The sequence below is a fragment of the Lampetra fluviatilis genome, chromosome 70 (genome assembly GCF_964198595.1).
Source record: "Lampetra fluviatilis chromosome 70, kcLamFluv1.1, whole genome shotgun sequence".
Classification (NCBI taxonomy): Eukaryota; Metazoa; Chordata; class Hyperoartia; order Petromyzontiformes; family Petromyzontidae; genus Lampetra; species Lampetra fluviatilis.
The window spans coordinates 5,375,761-5,390,383 of NC_136344.1; positions in this window are offsets into that span (position 1 = coordinate 5,375,761).

Below are 14,623 nucleotides of genomic sequence, written 5' to 3' on the forward strand. Positions count from 1 at the left end.
TTTAGGGAAAACAAATTAAATATTTAATTACCAATTGCTTAATGGTGGCAGACAATCATCTGACCCATAGGTGGCAGCCATCTCAAGCCAGAGGACGAGAGGACTCTAGCCGCCACGCATATAAATAATTTATAGTGAAAAACTTTGTTTTTACGGGTTTACTTGTTCTTCTTCTTTAGTGCTGCCTAACGGCGTGTGCGACTTCACGATGATATTGGTCCCGGTCTAGCACGGCGTGTAGAGTTTGTGCTGTTGTTAATTGTAGCCATGTTTTGATGTTACTGAGCCATGTCGTTTTTGGCCGTCCTGGTCGTTTTTTCCCTTCGATTTTTCCTTCCAGGATTAGCTTTAATAGCTGGTATTTGTGGTCGTTTCGGGCAATGTGGCCTAGGTAGTAACACTTCCTGCTAATGATGGTCTTCAGCAGTTGCCTGTCAGTGCCCATATCTTGCAGAACTTGTGTATTGGTGGTTTTGGCTGTCCATGGGATTTTCAGCATTCTTCGATACAGCCACATCTCGAAAGCTTCGAGCCTTTTTGTTGCTGTTATTGTCAGTGTCCACGTCTCAACTCCGTACAGCAAAATTGACCAGATTTTACATCTATACAGTCGCAGGTCGCTCAAGAAATGAAGCATAACAGCTCACTGTGCCCTAGCTGCTGTTTATAAACCTGACTGCTGATAAGACCCAGCAGGTCTGAATGGTTTTTAGTCTCAAATCTATATTTAGGTGAGCTTTTATTTCTTGGGAAGCATCCCACTTTTTCAGAAAAAAGAAAGGAAGCCAACCCCACATTTAGAGTCGATGAAGAGATTTTGTGGAGATTTAGGATGACGAGGGAGAGCCAATAATGCACGGTGAATCCTCTGAAGTTTGTGTTCAGCTTCTTGAAAGCATTCGACAATCTAACCTATATAATTAATTTTTTGTCTGTCTGTCTGTCTGTCCGTCCGTCTGCGTACGCTCCCTTGCGGGGAATGTAGCTCTCGGACCGTGGGGTTCGCCGAGATTAAATTTTGCAGGTGGGCACGCCCCCGGCCCCGCGGTAAACTTAGGCATTTCCGATTTTTCGTCTCTAAACTTTAAATCGGCCCGATTATCGATTTAGTGCGATTTCTCTTTATTTATTTAATATCGCCGACCGGCGCGGACCACGGCGGTTGCCCCTGGCAACGGGTAGCAACAACTTCGCTGCGGGGTGGACGCCATTTTTAATTCCCGTTAAAAATATGCACACGCATTAACACGCGACTCTGAGGTAAATTCATCAAAGTTTCACGTCCTCTTCACTCCCCCCCCCACCCCAATGTGTGCAATTACTATTATAGGGTCGGTAGATATTAAAATTATAGCGATTAGACAGTATTATTGTAGCACGGGGGGGGGGGGGGGTTAACGGCCCCAGTACCCAGCCTCAGCCGAGTGGGCAATCTAGGCAAGGCCGGAGGCTCTGCACGGTACTAGGCCTCGACACGCAAGTCTGTCAGACGTCGACTTTGTGGTATAAACTCGATATACCCAGCGTTGCCCGGGGGAAAAATACATTTAAAATCTTCTGAAAACTTTAAAACATAACATCCCAATGAAAATACAACTGTGTAATTAAAACTCTAAACCCGACCGCGCCAAGAACCGATTCTCTGAATCGCGAAAAGGAATCGAAGGTTGTAGATTCATTTAGAATCGCCTTATTTCCGTTTAATATTAGTTGGTTATAGAGTTGATATAAACTGCTACGAATGGGAAATATCCGGCGTTGACCGGGGCTAAAATATAATTTAAAACTCCTGAAAACTTTAAAACATAACATAACAATGAAAATAAAACTCTGTAATTAAAAATGGAAACCTCCTATGCGCAAGGAATCGATTCTTTGAATCGCGCAAAGGAATCATCGAAGGTTGTAGATTCCTTTAGGATCGCCCTTAACATGTGGTGAGGGGGAGAGTGGTGAGGGGGAGAGTGGTGAGGGGGAGAGTGGTGAGGGGGAGAGTGGTGAGGGGGAGAGTGGTGAGGGGGAGTGGTAAGTGGTGAGGGTGAGGTTGAGTGGTGAGAGTGAGTGGTGAGGGTGAGTGGTGATTGGTGAGGGTGAGGGTGAGTGGGGAGGGTGAGTGGCGGTTGTTAGTGGTGATTAGTGAGGGGTGAGTGGTGAGGGTGAGTGGTGATTGTTGAGGGTGTGATTGGTGAGGATGAGTGGTGAGTAGTGAGGGTGAGTGGTGAGGGTGAGTGGTGAGTGGTGAGGGTGAGTGGCGGTTGTGAGTGGTGATTAGTGAGGGGTGAGTGGTGAGGGTGAGCGTGAGTGGTTAGGGTGAGTGGTGAGGGTGAGCAGTGAGGGTGAGCAGTGAGGGTGCGTGGTGATTGGTGAGGGTGTGATTGGTGAGGATGAGTGGTGAGTGGTCAGGGTGAGTGGTGAGGGTGAGTGGTGAGCGGTGAGGGTGAGTGTTGAAGGTGAGTGGTGAGTGGTTAGGGTGAGTAGTGAGAGTGAGTGGTGAGCGTGAGTGGTGAGTGGTGAGCGTGACAGGTGAGGGAGAGTGGTGAGGGAGAGTGGTGAGGGAGAGTGGTGAGGGAGAGTGGTGAGGGAGAGTGGTGAGGGAGAGTAGTAAGTGGTGAGGGTGAGTGGTAAGTGGTGAGTGGTGATTGGTGAGGGTGAGGGAGAGTGGTGAGGGAGAGTGGTGAGGGAGAGTGGTGAGGGAGAGTGGTGAGGGAGAGTGGTGAGTGTGAGTAGTGAGTGGTGAGGGTGAGTGGAAAGTGGTGAGGGTGAGTGGTGATTGGTGAGTGGTGAGGGTGAGTGGGGAGGGTGAGTGGCGGTTGTTAGTGGTGATTAGTGAGGGGTGAGTGGTGAGGGTGAGCGTGAGTGGTGAGGTTGAGTGCTGAGCAGTGAGGGTGAGTGGTGATTGGTGAGGGTGTGATTGGTGAGGATGAGTGGTGAGGGTGAGTAGTGAGGGTGAGTGGTTGTTGTGAGGGTGAGTGGTTGTTGTGAGGGTGCGTGGTGAGGGTGAGTGGTAAGAGTGAGTGGTGAGGGTGAGTGACGGTTGTGAGAGGTGATTAGTGAGTGGTGAGGGTGAGTGGTGAGGGTTAGTGGTGAGGGTGAGTGGCGGTTGTGAGTGGTGATTAGTGAGGGGTGAGTGGTGAGGGTGAGCGTGAGTGGTGAGGGTGAGTGGTGAGGGTGAGCGGTGAGGGTGAGCAGTGAGGGTGAGTGGTGATTGGTGAGGATGTGATTGGTGAGGATGAGTGGTGAGTGGTCAGGGTGAGTGGTGAGCGGTGAGGGTGAGTGTTGAGGATGCGTGGTGAGCGGTGAGGGTGAGTGTTGAGGGTGAGTGGTAAGTAGTGAGGGTGAGTGGTGAGCGTGACTGGTGAGTGGTGAGGGTGAGTGGTGAGGGAGAGTGGTGAGGGAAAGTGGTGAGGGTGAATGGTGAGGGTGAGTGGTGAGGGTGAATGGTGAGGGTGAGTGGTGAGGGTGAGTGGTGATTGGTGAGGGTGAGTGGTGAGGGTGAGTGGGGAGGGTGAGTGGCAGTTGTGAGTGGTGATTAGTGAGAGGTGAGTGGTGAGGGTGAGCGTGAGTGGTGAGGGTGAGGTTGAGTGGTGAGCGGTGAGGGTGAGCAGTGAGGGTGAGTGGTGATTGGTGAGGGTGCGATTGGTGAGGATGAGTAGTGAGGGTGAGTGGTTGTTGTGAGGGTGAGTGGTGAGGGTGAGTGCCGGTTGTGAGAGGTGATTAGTGAGTGGTGAGGGTGAGTGGTGAGGGTTAGTGGTGAGCATGAGTGGTGAGGGTGAGTGTTGAGCGTGAGTGGTGAGGGTGAGTGGTGATTGTTGAGGGTGTGATTGGTGAGGATGAGTGGTGAGTGGTCAGGGTGAGTGGTGAGGGTGAGTGCTGAGGGTGAGAGGTGAGGGTGAGTGTTGACGGTGAGTGGTGAGTAGTGAGGGTGAGTGGTGAGCGTGACTGGTGAGTGGTGAGAGAGAGTAGTGAGGGAGAGTGGTGAGGGTGAATGGTGAGGATGAGTGGTGAGTGGTGAGGGTGAGTGGCAAGTGGTGAGGGTGAGTGGTGATTGGTGAGGGTGTGATTGGTGAGGATTAGTGGTGAGTGGTGAGGGTGAGTAGTGAGGGTGAGTGCTGAGCGGTGAGGGTGAGTGGTTGTTGTGAGGGTGAGTGGTGAGTGGTGAGAGTGAGTGGTGAGGGTGAGTTGTGAGGGTGAGTGGTGATTGTTGAGGGTGTGATTGGTGAGGATGAGTGGTGAGTAGTGAGGGTGAGTGGTGACGGTGAGTGGTGAGGGTGAGTGTTGAGGGTGAGTGGTGAGTGGTGAGGGTGAGTAGTGAGGGTGAGTGCTGAGCGGTGAGGGTGAGTGGTTGTTTTGAGGGTGAGTGGTGAGTGGTGAGAGTAAGTGGTGAGGGTGAGTTGTGAGGGTGAGTGGTGATTGTTGAGGGTGTGATTGGTGAGGATGAGTGGTGAGTAGTGAGGGTGAGTGGTGACGGTGAGTGGTGAGGGTGAGTGTTGAGGGTGAGTGGTGAGTGGTGAGGGTGAGTGGCGGTTATGAGTGGTGATTAGTGTGGGGTGAGTGGTGAGGGTGAGCGTGAGTGGTGAGGGTGAGCAGTGCGGGTGAGTGGTGATTGGTGAGGGTGTGATTGGTGAGGATGAGTGGTGAGTGGTCAGGGTGAGTGGTGAGGGTGAGTGGTTGTTGTGAGGGTGAGTGGTGAGGATGAGTGGTGAGGGTAGTGGCGGTTGTGAGTTGTGATGGGTGAGTGGTGAGCGGTGAGGGGTGAGTGGTGAGGGTGAGTGGTGAGGGTGAGTGGTGAGGGTGAGTGCTGAGTGGTGAGGGTGAGTGGTGAGAGAGTGGTTAGTTTTGAGGGTGAGTGGTGAGGTTGAGTGGTGAGGGTTAGTGGAGAGTGGTGAGTGGTGATTGGTCAGTGGTGATTGGTGAGGATGAATGGTGAGTAGTGAGGGTGATGTTGAGTGGTGCGGGTGAGTGGTGGTTGTGACGGTGAGTGGTGAAGGTGAGTGGTGAGGGTGAGTGGTGAGGCTGAATGGTGAGGGTGAATGGTGAGAGTGAGTGGTGAGTGGTGAGGGAGAGTGGTGAGTAAAAGTGGTGAGGGTTAGTGGTGAGGGTTAGTGGTGAGAGTGAGTGGTGAGGGTGAGTGGTGATTGGTGAGTGGTGAGGGTGAGTGGTGAGGGTGAGTGGTGAGGGTGAGTGGTGAGGGAGATTGGTGAGGGAGGTTGGTGAGTGGTGAGTTGTGAGGGTGAATGGTGAATAGTGAGTGTGAGTGGTGAGGATGAGTGGTAAGGGTGAGTTGTGAGTGGTGAATGGTGAGGGTGAATGATGAGTACAGTCAATATGCACTGCTGTTATCATACCAGGTACCTCCACCACAATATGTACTCCTCTCATCATAGCAGATACCACCACAGCAGTATGCACTGCTGTAATCATAGCAGGTACCAACACAGCAGTATGCACTGCTGCAATCATAGCAGGTACCAACACAGCAGTATGCACTGCTGTTGTGATAGCAGGTACGACCACAGTCGGTATACACTGCTGTAGTGATAGTAGATACTGCTATCGAGTTGGTAGATACCGCTATAGTAAATACTAAAATAGTCAGTATATACCACTACAGTCAGTCAATACTGCTACAGTCAGTATATACTACTATACAGGTAGTACATACTACCACGGTGAGTAGCTACTAGAGTCAGTAGATACTATTATAGAGTGAGTAGATACTGCTATAGATTTTGTAGTTACTACTATAGTCAGTGGATACTACTATAGAGTCAGCAGATACTATACAGTTAGTCGTTACGAGTATATAGTAGGTAGATACTACTGTAGGCCCAGTAAATACTACTATGGTCAGTAGTTATTACAGTCACTAAATACTACACAGTCAGCAGCTACTACTGGCTCAGTAGATACTACGGTACAGTCAGTAGATACTACTACAGAGTCAATAGATACCACTTCCTCTGTTGTATGTAAGGTGTTGTTAGTATATATACCTACGAGGGGTAAAGATATTTTTTGAGGGGGGGGGGGAGACCACAATTTTCGGAAACATTTTGACATCAACTATTACCCTACACTTTCTACAACTTTTTGGACTTGTGAAAGCCTCTGATATATTTGTTGGTGGAGAAATGTACAAACAGCACACCGGGCTTTGACAATACCTTAGTATCTGTGTATATATGTAAGGTTTTTAAGAAATATATTTTTCACCCAGGCAAAGCCGGGTACTTCCGCTAGTAGTATATATATATACTTGTTATATTTAGTTTTAGATTTCCAATCACTGGGTTACACTTGTAAAACATAAACAAAACACACTCGAGTGGTTAATAAATGCACAGTGAGGTAAAATAGCATTTCTCAACAAAAAAACGTAAAGATATTGATCGTTATAATTCTCATATGAAGGCAGTCTTCAACTTACGATTGCCCGTATTTAGGAACCAGCTTTCATTAAATATGAAAAAAAACTTAGATTGACTTAAAACGCAAATTCGCAATGCCAAATTGAACCACAGAGCTATTTTGTTCAGCGCAGCAATCTTCTGCGAGGTGTAATGAGTCGGCCTCGTGCTAGGAGTGAGTGTTTGTGTGTGCGCACAGACCTGTGTGTGGGGAGCGGTGGTTAGCTACGAATCCGGCGACCCGAGTTCGATTTCCGCTCAAGGCAAATACCGATGGCGATTATCTTAACCAGTCCTGGGCCTTATCTAGATCGACTCAGCCTCCAATGAGTGCCTGGTGAGGTGTGTAAACATCGCCACTGGTGAGACAATGGCGACCGGGAGTGGTGCTGGCCACTCAACCCCTCGTGTGCCGTGCCGGCCTTCAATGGTGCTCGCTAACAGCACTTGCCCCAACAGTCTGTTAAGGCTATGAGGGGGATCTTTGTCGTTTTGTGCCTGTGTGAGTGTGGTGATGGAGCAGTTAAGCTCGTCACGAAGCTTCTGTTCTTCTCGGCCACAATCCATGCGTTCTCTTCTCTATGTTATAAAACGTGGACCACTCTAATGGGACATCTGCGCTGGTAAGAAACATTCAGGCTGGCATGCCTATGATCCATTCTGGGATTAACCAGGCTGGATTGTGCGATGAGTTCAGAAATATTTGAAAGATCTAGACACATTCCCATCAGGGGGCTCCTCCTGCAGGTAAGACTGCGTTGGCTGGGTCATGTATCCCGCACGACCAGCCACCTCATGCCAAAAACAGCTCCTGTTTGACCGCACAGAGGGGGCTTAACGGGCACGACAATGGCTTGAGAAGATATATACTGATGCGGTACGGGAGGATGTGGAGCTGAGTGGATTTGCCGACGACTGGTTCCAGCGGTGTCAAGATCGCGGTCTCTATGGAGGAGGCTCGTGAAGGACGCTTCTGGGCAGCTGGAGACAGTGGCCCTCCAGAAACAATGGAGGGCAGAGAGGCGACGCCAAAACAACAAACGAGCAGAGTGGCAGGCTGCTAAAATGCAGCAAGTTGTCACAGTAATAGGTTACAGGTGGTGCATCTACCACACCTCTCAGCCAATCCATGGCACCTGGGTCTGTCCCGAGATCTATTGTCAGCGAGCCTTCGACACTTCACGTTTCCTCAAAGTGCACCTCGATTGGCAAAGGCGTCGTGGTCACGTAACCGTCATTTCGTGGCGAACTGCGATTGTATTGGTATTGATGTGTTGGGAGCGGTAGTGTTGCGGTGAGCGCACTGCGCTAATAAAGTGGCGACCCGAGTTCGATGCTTGCTCACAGCCAACATCAGTGCCTGGTGTGGTGTGTAAAGTTCCGCACTGGGAATAAAAAGGCGACGGGAGTGGTGTTTGCCACTCACCCCCTGAGGTGACTTACCGAAAATGATAAGTACTACTCGCTGACAGCACTTGCTCCTACAGTCATTTGAGGCTATGGGGAGCTCTTTGTCTTTGTGTGGTGCGTGAGGGTTAGAGCTCCGCTGTGCTACCAACCTAGCGGCCAAAGTTCAAGTCCCGCTCACGATCATCACCAGTGACGATTATCTGAATTGGACCTGAGCCTCCTCTAGGGCGACACATCCTCAAATGAGTACCTGGTCTGGTTTGTAAACATCGCTACTGGTGAGGGAAAGGCAGCCGGGTGTGGCGCTGGCTACTCACCCCTCGTGTGCCGTGCCGGCCTTCATGGGAGCTGCTCACTAACAGCACTTGCCCCTATGACCTGTTAAGGCTACACGGGGGTTCATTGTCGTTGTGGTGTGTGTGTGTGTCTCTGTTTCTGTGTGTGTGAGTGTCTGCAATTGTGGTAACTCATTGCCCCCTTCTGACTAGCATCAGGACTCAAGGTTCGTGAAAATAAAGCATTGTTTTTTCTATTCATGTTACTTAATTTTATGTTTTACTTAAGTTTTTAAACAGTATTTTATAGTGTTACATGGAAAAGTACAATATTCTTAATTTTGAGTTTGACAGTGCTTCCCTTTCTGTTGAACCTTAGCACATGTCTTAACACTGACAACATGGGCATTTAAATACAGTGGATTATTGTGTTCCGACTCAAGAACCGTTCGAGTTATGGATTTGCCTCAGGAATATATGAGGTTCGTAACCCGAGGACCGCCCTTATTCCTTCATGACTGATTAAAAATAAAATACCATTTTCTCCCAAACAGCAGCATCCCTGCGTCCAACCCTGATTATCATGGTTGGCTACATACGGTGCAAAATAATTTCAACATAAATAAAATACGTCTGTACCACATTCTGGCAATCATGATCTACATATGTTGGCAATTGGGGTATTTATGTTCAAATATTCCTGAATGCTCGGTTTAAAATATTGATAAATATCAATCCTACTTTTATACAATGTTGTTTTTGTTAAAATTATACAAATGGATGCCACCGCTTACGTCATGCATGCATGCCAGTTTTCTATTTTGTCATCATTTGCTAAAGAAGTAACAAATGGATGGATGGATATGCTTGTACTGCCTCAGAACTCGTGGTTTGTCCCTAATCATGTCCAAATGTTCATTGCATTTGCCATGCTTATAATATACAATGCCATTGTTTTCAAAGTTCTTTTGGTAAGAATGCGTTAAAAGATTCCAACAATCCAGTCTTGTATTTACAATACATTCCTCCTTGTAATCACGTGTCAACATGTTATACCCTGACCGCTGTGAAACAATGTGTGCGTGCACTCTCGACTATACAAATTTTCCCGTTTTTGCTTGCATTGTGACTTTCATTGAGTCTTAAATATGCCAGTGCATTGCATCAAGTGTCTCTCAGAATGCAGACTTTTGCCTGACAGGTGTATTTTAAAACCACCACACCTGATCCTCCCAAAAATGTTTCGCCTGAGCCTGAATGCCAAATAGCAGAACCGGCGAATTTTCTTCATTAAGCAGCATTTCGTTTCGTGTAAACCACATGCACTGTTCGTGTGCAGTCTTTGATGTTATTGAGGCTCTCCATATCTAACTTTGACGTCACTGCGGTATATAAGGATCTTGATGGAACTTGATGGCATCGATTAGATTACATTGCCGATCGGAGAACGTCTGTTGAAAAAAGGAAGGGCCTGAGGACGGACCCCTAGGGTGCACCAACCGAATTGGGACTGACCTTTTAAAGTTAAAAGTTAAACTGAACTAATTCATCATTGGGACCTCCCTTGCCAGTATCAAAATATACGAATTGGTTTTACACTTTCTAGCAATGAAGCAGGTGTTAATATATTAAAACACCAAACTGAAACCTTTGGCAAGGAATCATGTCTAAATTAAATTAACCATATTTACTCGAGGTAAACATGCAAAAAAATGCTCTGATAGTAAATGCATTGTCATTATAACTGATTGGTCGACACCAGAGACAGCTTTCTTTAGAGCCTAGTCTCAAACGCTAGTAGAACAGTGGACGTCAAAAGGCGAACAGCACAAATACAATGCATCATCAGGACACTGAGAGGTTGGGCTGAGCAGCTACATCATGGGACCTCCGTTTTGCAAGGAATCATGTCTGCATTAACCACATATACTCGTGGTGAACATCAACAAAAATGTTTCAGTTCGGCGTTTAAACATCTTAACACATGTTTTATCACTCTTTGGTTTTTTCGGTAAAGTCACGTAGGTAAAAAATAAAATAAAATAAATTAAAACAATTAAATGAAGTCACGTCGTTTCGGGCGCAACACAAGCGTCCTTCTTCAGGTGGGGACAACGTAGCGAAAGCTTATCTGGTTAAAATTCTGTTTTATTGCCAGAAAGGTTAAAACCTGATCTGAGTTTTCGAGTGGGATATTGAATTATGGCCGCTTGAAAATGAAGTGGCAGATTGTTCAAGCCGGCAAGAGCAAAGGTGTGGTCCCCAAACACTGTGGACTGCATTCCGAGCGAATGCCGTCAAAGCACCTGTCCATTTCAGAATCTATGAAAGTCACAATGACTTACGGGCAAAGGGGTGACACCAGGTTATGTGAGATTGCACGCACACACACAATCACATGCATTTCTTTCAGGGGTGAGGCCAGGTATTTTTAAATCCTTTATATTAAGTTCACTTGCTTGCGTGCTTGCATGCTTGCTTGCTTACGACCGTGCAAATCTTTTGGTCGTTTTTAACCCACTTCCCGTGATCCAATCGAGCTGACATTTTGCACACAGACTCGTTGTGCGTGACAATTCATTTTCGTGAAACATTTTTTCCAAAATTTTACATTGTTTAGGGACATTTTTTAAAATATTTAATTACCAATTGCTTAATGGTGGCAGACAATCATCTGACCCATAGGTGGCAGCCATCTCATGCCAAAGGACGAGAGGACTCTAGCCGCCACGCATATAAAGGATTTATAGTGAAAAACTTTGTTTTTACGGGTTATTTTTTTTTAAGATTAATTATTCATGAAGGGGTAATTACGGCAAAGGCTTCACTGGAATGCTGGAATACAGTTTCACATCACGGTGGCGAGATGCTAACTACCTCGTCTGGTATACAGGAGGTTGTGGATTCGATTCTGACCTTGACGTCCGCTATGTTTAGAGTTTGCATGATTTCCACGTGGTCACGTGTGTTTTTCTGCTGGTCCTCTGGTTTATTCCCCACACATTTACAATCATGCTCCTCGAGTTTATGGCTGCTATACATTTCCATATGATAAGCCACTTCGTTTAACTATCATCTGAAAAGAGGGGTATATCTTAGTAGCCCTTACCTGGTGATATAACACAAGTCTCTAGTTAAAAAATACGTAGATTTTATTCCTGGTTACAATCCTCCTTTTGTTGAGGATGGATCCCAAACAGAATCAAATAAATACACTATAATCATGATCGTCATTTTGGAGAGTACAAGTTACAACAAATAACCACAGTATTTTCCTCCTTCCCATATTTTTTCCGGATCATGACAAGACTCCGTTCACTCCTGAAACTCAAGTTGCATCATAGATGTAGCTGTAACAAATAATCTACAGCGAAGCATAAGTCCATGTCTCTGATAATTGTAGAAATGTTTCCCGGTTACTCTTTGTGTCTGGGTTTAAGAATTGGCATTTATTTCCTGAAACATTCATTTTCGTTCGTAAAATGACGTATTCACGTTTTTTTGTGATCGACGGGTTCCCGATTCCTTTAACGTAAAAAGCACATGCTGATATTTGGTGTTCGCATCCCGACCTATGGGATCATGATTGTAAAATCTCGCTTTTTTACATCTATACAGTAGCAAGTCGCTCAAGAAATGAAGCATAACAGCTCACTGTGCCCTTGCTGCTGTTTATAAACCTGACTGCTGATAAGACCCAGCAGGTCTGAATGATTTTTAGTCTCAAATCTATATTTAGGTGAGCTTTTATTTCTTGGGAAGCATCCCACTTTTTCAGAAAAAAGAAAGGCAGCCAACCCCATATTTAGAGTCGATAAAGAGATTTTGTGGAGATTTAGGATGACGAGGGAGAGCCAATAATGCACGGTGAATCCTCTGAAGTTTGTGTTCAGCTTCTTGAAAGCATTCGACTATAGTATAAAAATATATTTTTGTTATATTTAGTTTTTGATTTCCAATCACTGGGTTACACTTGTAAAACATAAACAGAACACACTCGAGTGGTTAATAAATGCACAGTGAGGTAAAATAGCATTTCTCAAGAGAAAACGTAAAGATATTGATCGTTATAATTGTCATATAAAGGCAGTCTTCAACTTACGATTGCCCGTATTTAGGAACCAGCTTTCATTAAATATGAAAAAATAACTTAGATTGACTTAAAACGCAAATTCGCAATGACAAATTGAACCACAGAGCTATTTTGTTCAGCGCAGCAATCTTCTGCGAGGTGTAATGAGTCGGCCTCGTGCTAGGAGTGAGTGTTTGTGTGTGCGCACAGACCTGTGTGTGGGGAGCGGTGGTTAGCTACGAATCCGGCGACCCGAGTTCGATTTCAGCTCAAGGCAAATACCGATGGCGATTATCTTAACCAGTCCTGGGCCTTATCTAGGTCGACTTAGCCTCCAATGAGTGCCTAGTGAGGTGTGTAAACATCGCCACTGGTGAGACAATGGCGACCGGGAGTGGTGCTGGCCACTCAACCCCTCGTGTGCCGTGCCGGCCTTCAAAGGTGCTCGCTAACAGCACTTGCCCCAACAGTCTGTTAAGGCTATAAGGGGGGTTTTCTCTTTTTGTGCCTGTATGAGTGTGGCGATGGAGCAGTTAAGCTCGTCACAAAGCTTCTGTTCTTCTCGGCCACAATCCATGCGTTCTCTTCTCTATGTTATAAAACGTGGACCACTCTAATGGGACATCTGCACTGGTAAGAAACATTCAGGCTGGCATGCCAATGATCGATTCTGGGATTAACCAGGCTGGATTGTGCGATAGGTTCAGAAATATTTGAAAGATCTAGACACATTCCCATTAGGGGGCTCCTTCTGCAGGTAAGACTGCGTTGGCTGGGTCATGTATCCCGCACGCCCAGCCACCTCATGCCAAAAGCAGCTCCTGTTTGACCGCACAGAGGGGGCTTAACGGGCACGACAATGGCTTGAGAAGAGATATACTGATGCGGTACGAGAGGATGTGGAGCTGAGTGGATTTGCCGACGACTGGTTCCAGCGGTGTCAAGATCGCGGTCTCTATGGAGGAGGCTCGTGAAGGACGTTTCTGGGCAGCTGGAGACAGTGGCCCTCCAGAAACAATGGAGGGCAGATAGGCGACGCCAAAACAACAAACGAGCAGAGTGGCAGGCTGCTAAAATGCAGCAAGTTGTCATAGTAATAGGTTACAGGTGGTGCATCTACCACTCCTCTCAGCCAATCCATGGCACCTGGGTCTGTCCCGAGACCTCCTGTCAGCTAGCCTTCGACACTTCATGGTTCCTCAAAGTGCACCTAGACTGGCACAGGCGTCGTGGTGACGTAACCGTCATTTCGTGGCGATCTGCGGTTGTATTGGTATGTTGGGAGCGGTAGTGTAGCGTTGAGCGCACTGCGCTAAGAAAGTGGCGACCCGAGTTCGATGCTTGCTCACGGCCAACATCAATGCCTGTTGTGGTGTGTAAACTTCACCACTGGGGAGAAACAGGCGGCCGGGCGTGGTGTTTTCCACTCACCCCCTCTTGTGACTTACCGACCATAATAAGTGTTCCTCGCTGACAGCACTTGCTCCTACAGTCATTTGAGGCTATGGGGAGCTCTTTGTCTTTGTGTGGGGCGTGAGGGGTAGCGCAAGGGTTAGAGCTCCGCTGTGCTACCAACCTGGCGGCCAAAGTTCAAGTCCCTCTCACGATCATCACCAGTGACGAATATAATGAATTGGACATGGGCCTCCTCTAGGGCGACTCATCCTCAAATGATTACCTGGTCTGGTTTCTAAACATTTCTACTGGGGAGAGAAAGGCAGTCGGGTGTGGCGCTGGCTACTCACCCCTTGTGTGCCATGCCGGCGTTCATGGGAGCTGCTCACTAACAGCACTTGCCCCTATAGCCTGTTAAGGCTACACGTGGGATCATTGTCGACGCCGTGTGTATGTGTCTCTGTTTCTGTGTGCGTGGGTGTCTGCAATTGTGGTAACTCATTGCCCCCTTCTGACTAGCTTCAGGACCTGCTCGCCCATCGCCACATGTATAGCCTTGTTGTAGCTGCTCTCTCGCTAGTTCAGCAGTTCCACTTCTGGATTATATTTTTCCGCCTGAGGACGACCGCTTGTGTTGCGATCGAAACGTCGTGATTATATTTATGCATTTATTTTATACCAACGTGGCTTTACCAAAATAACCAAAGAGTATGGATTCCTGCAGTCACGAAAGCTTCAAATCAATACATTCCTTCTTTTAATCACGTGTCAACATGTTCTAACCTGACCGCAGTGAAAAAATGTGTGCGTGCTCTCTCGAAAATACAGGTTTTCGCATTTTTGCTTGCATTGTGACTTTCATAGAATCTTAAATATGCCAGTGCCTTGCATCAAGTGTCTCTCAGAATGCAGTATTTTGCCTGACAGGTGTATTTTACAACCACCACACCTGATCCTTTTTCGCCTGTGCCTGAATGACAACTAGCAGAACCGGCGAATTTTCTGTATCAGGCAGCATTTCGTTTCGTGTAAACCACATGCACTGTTCGTGTGCAGTCTTTGAT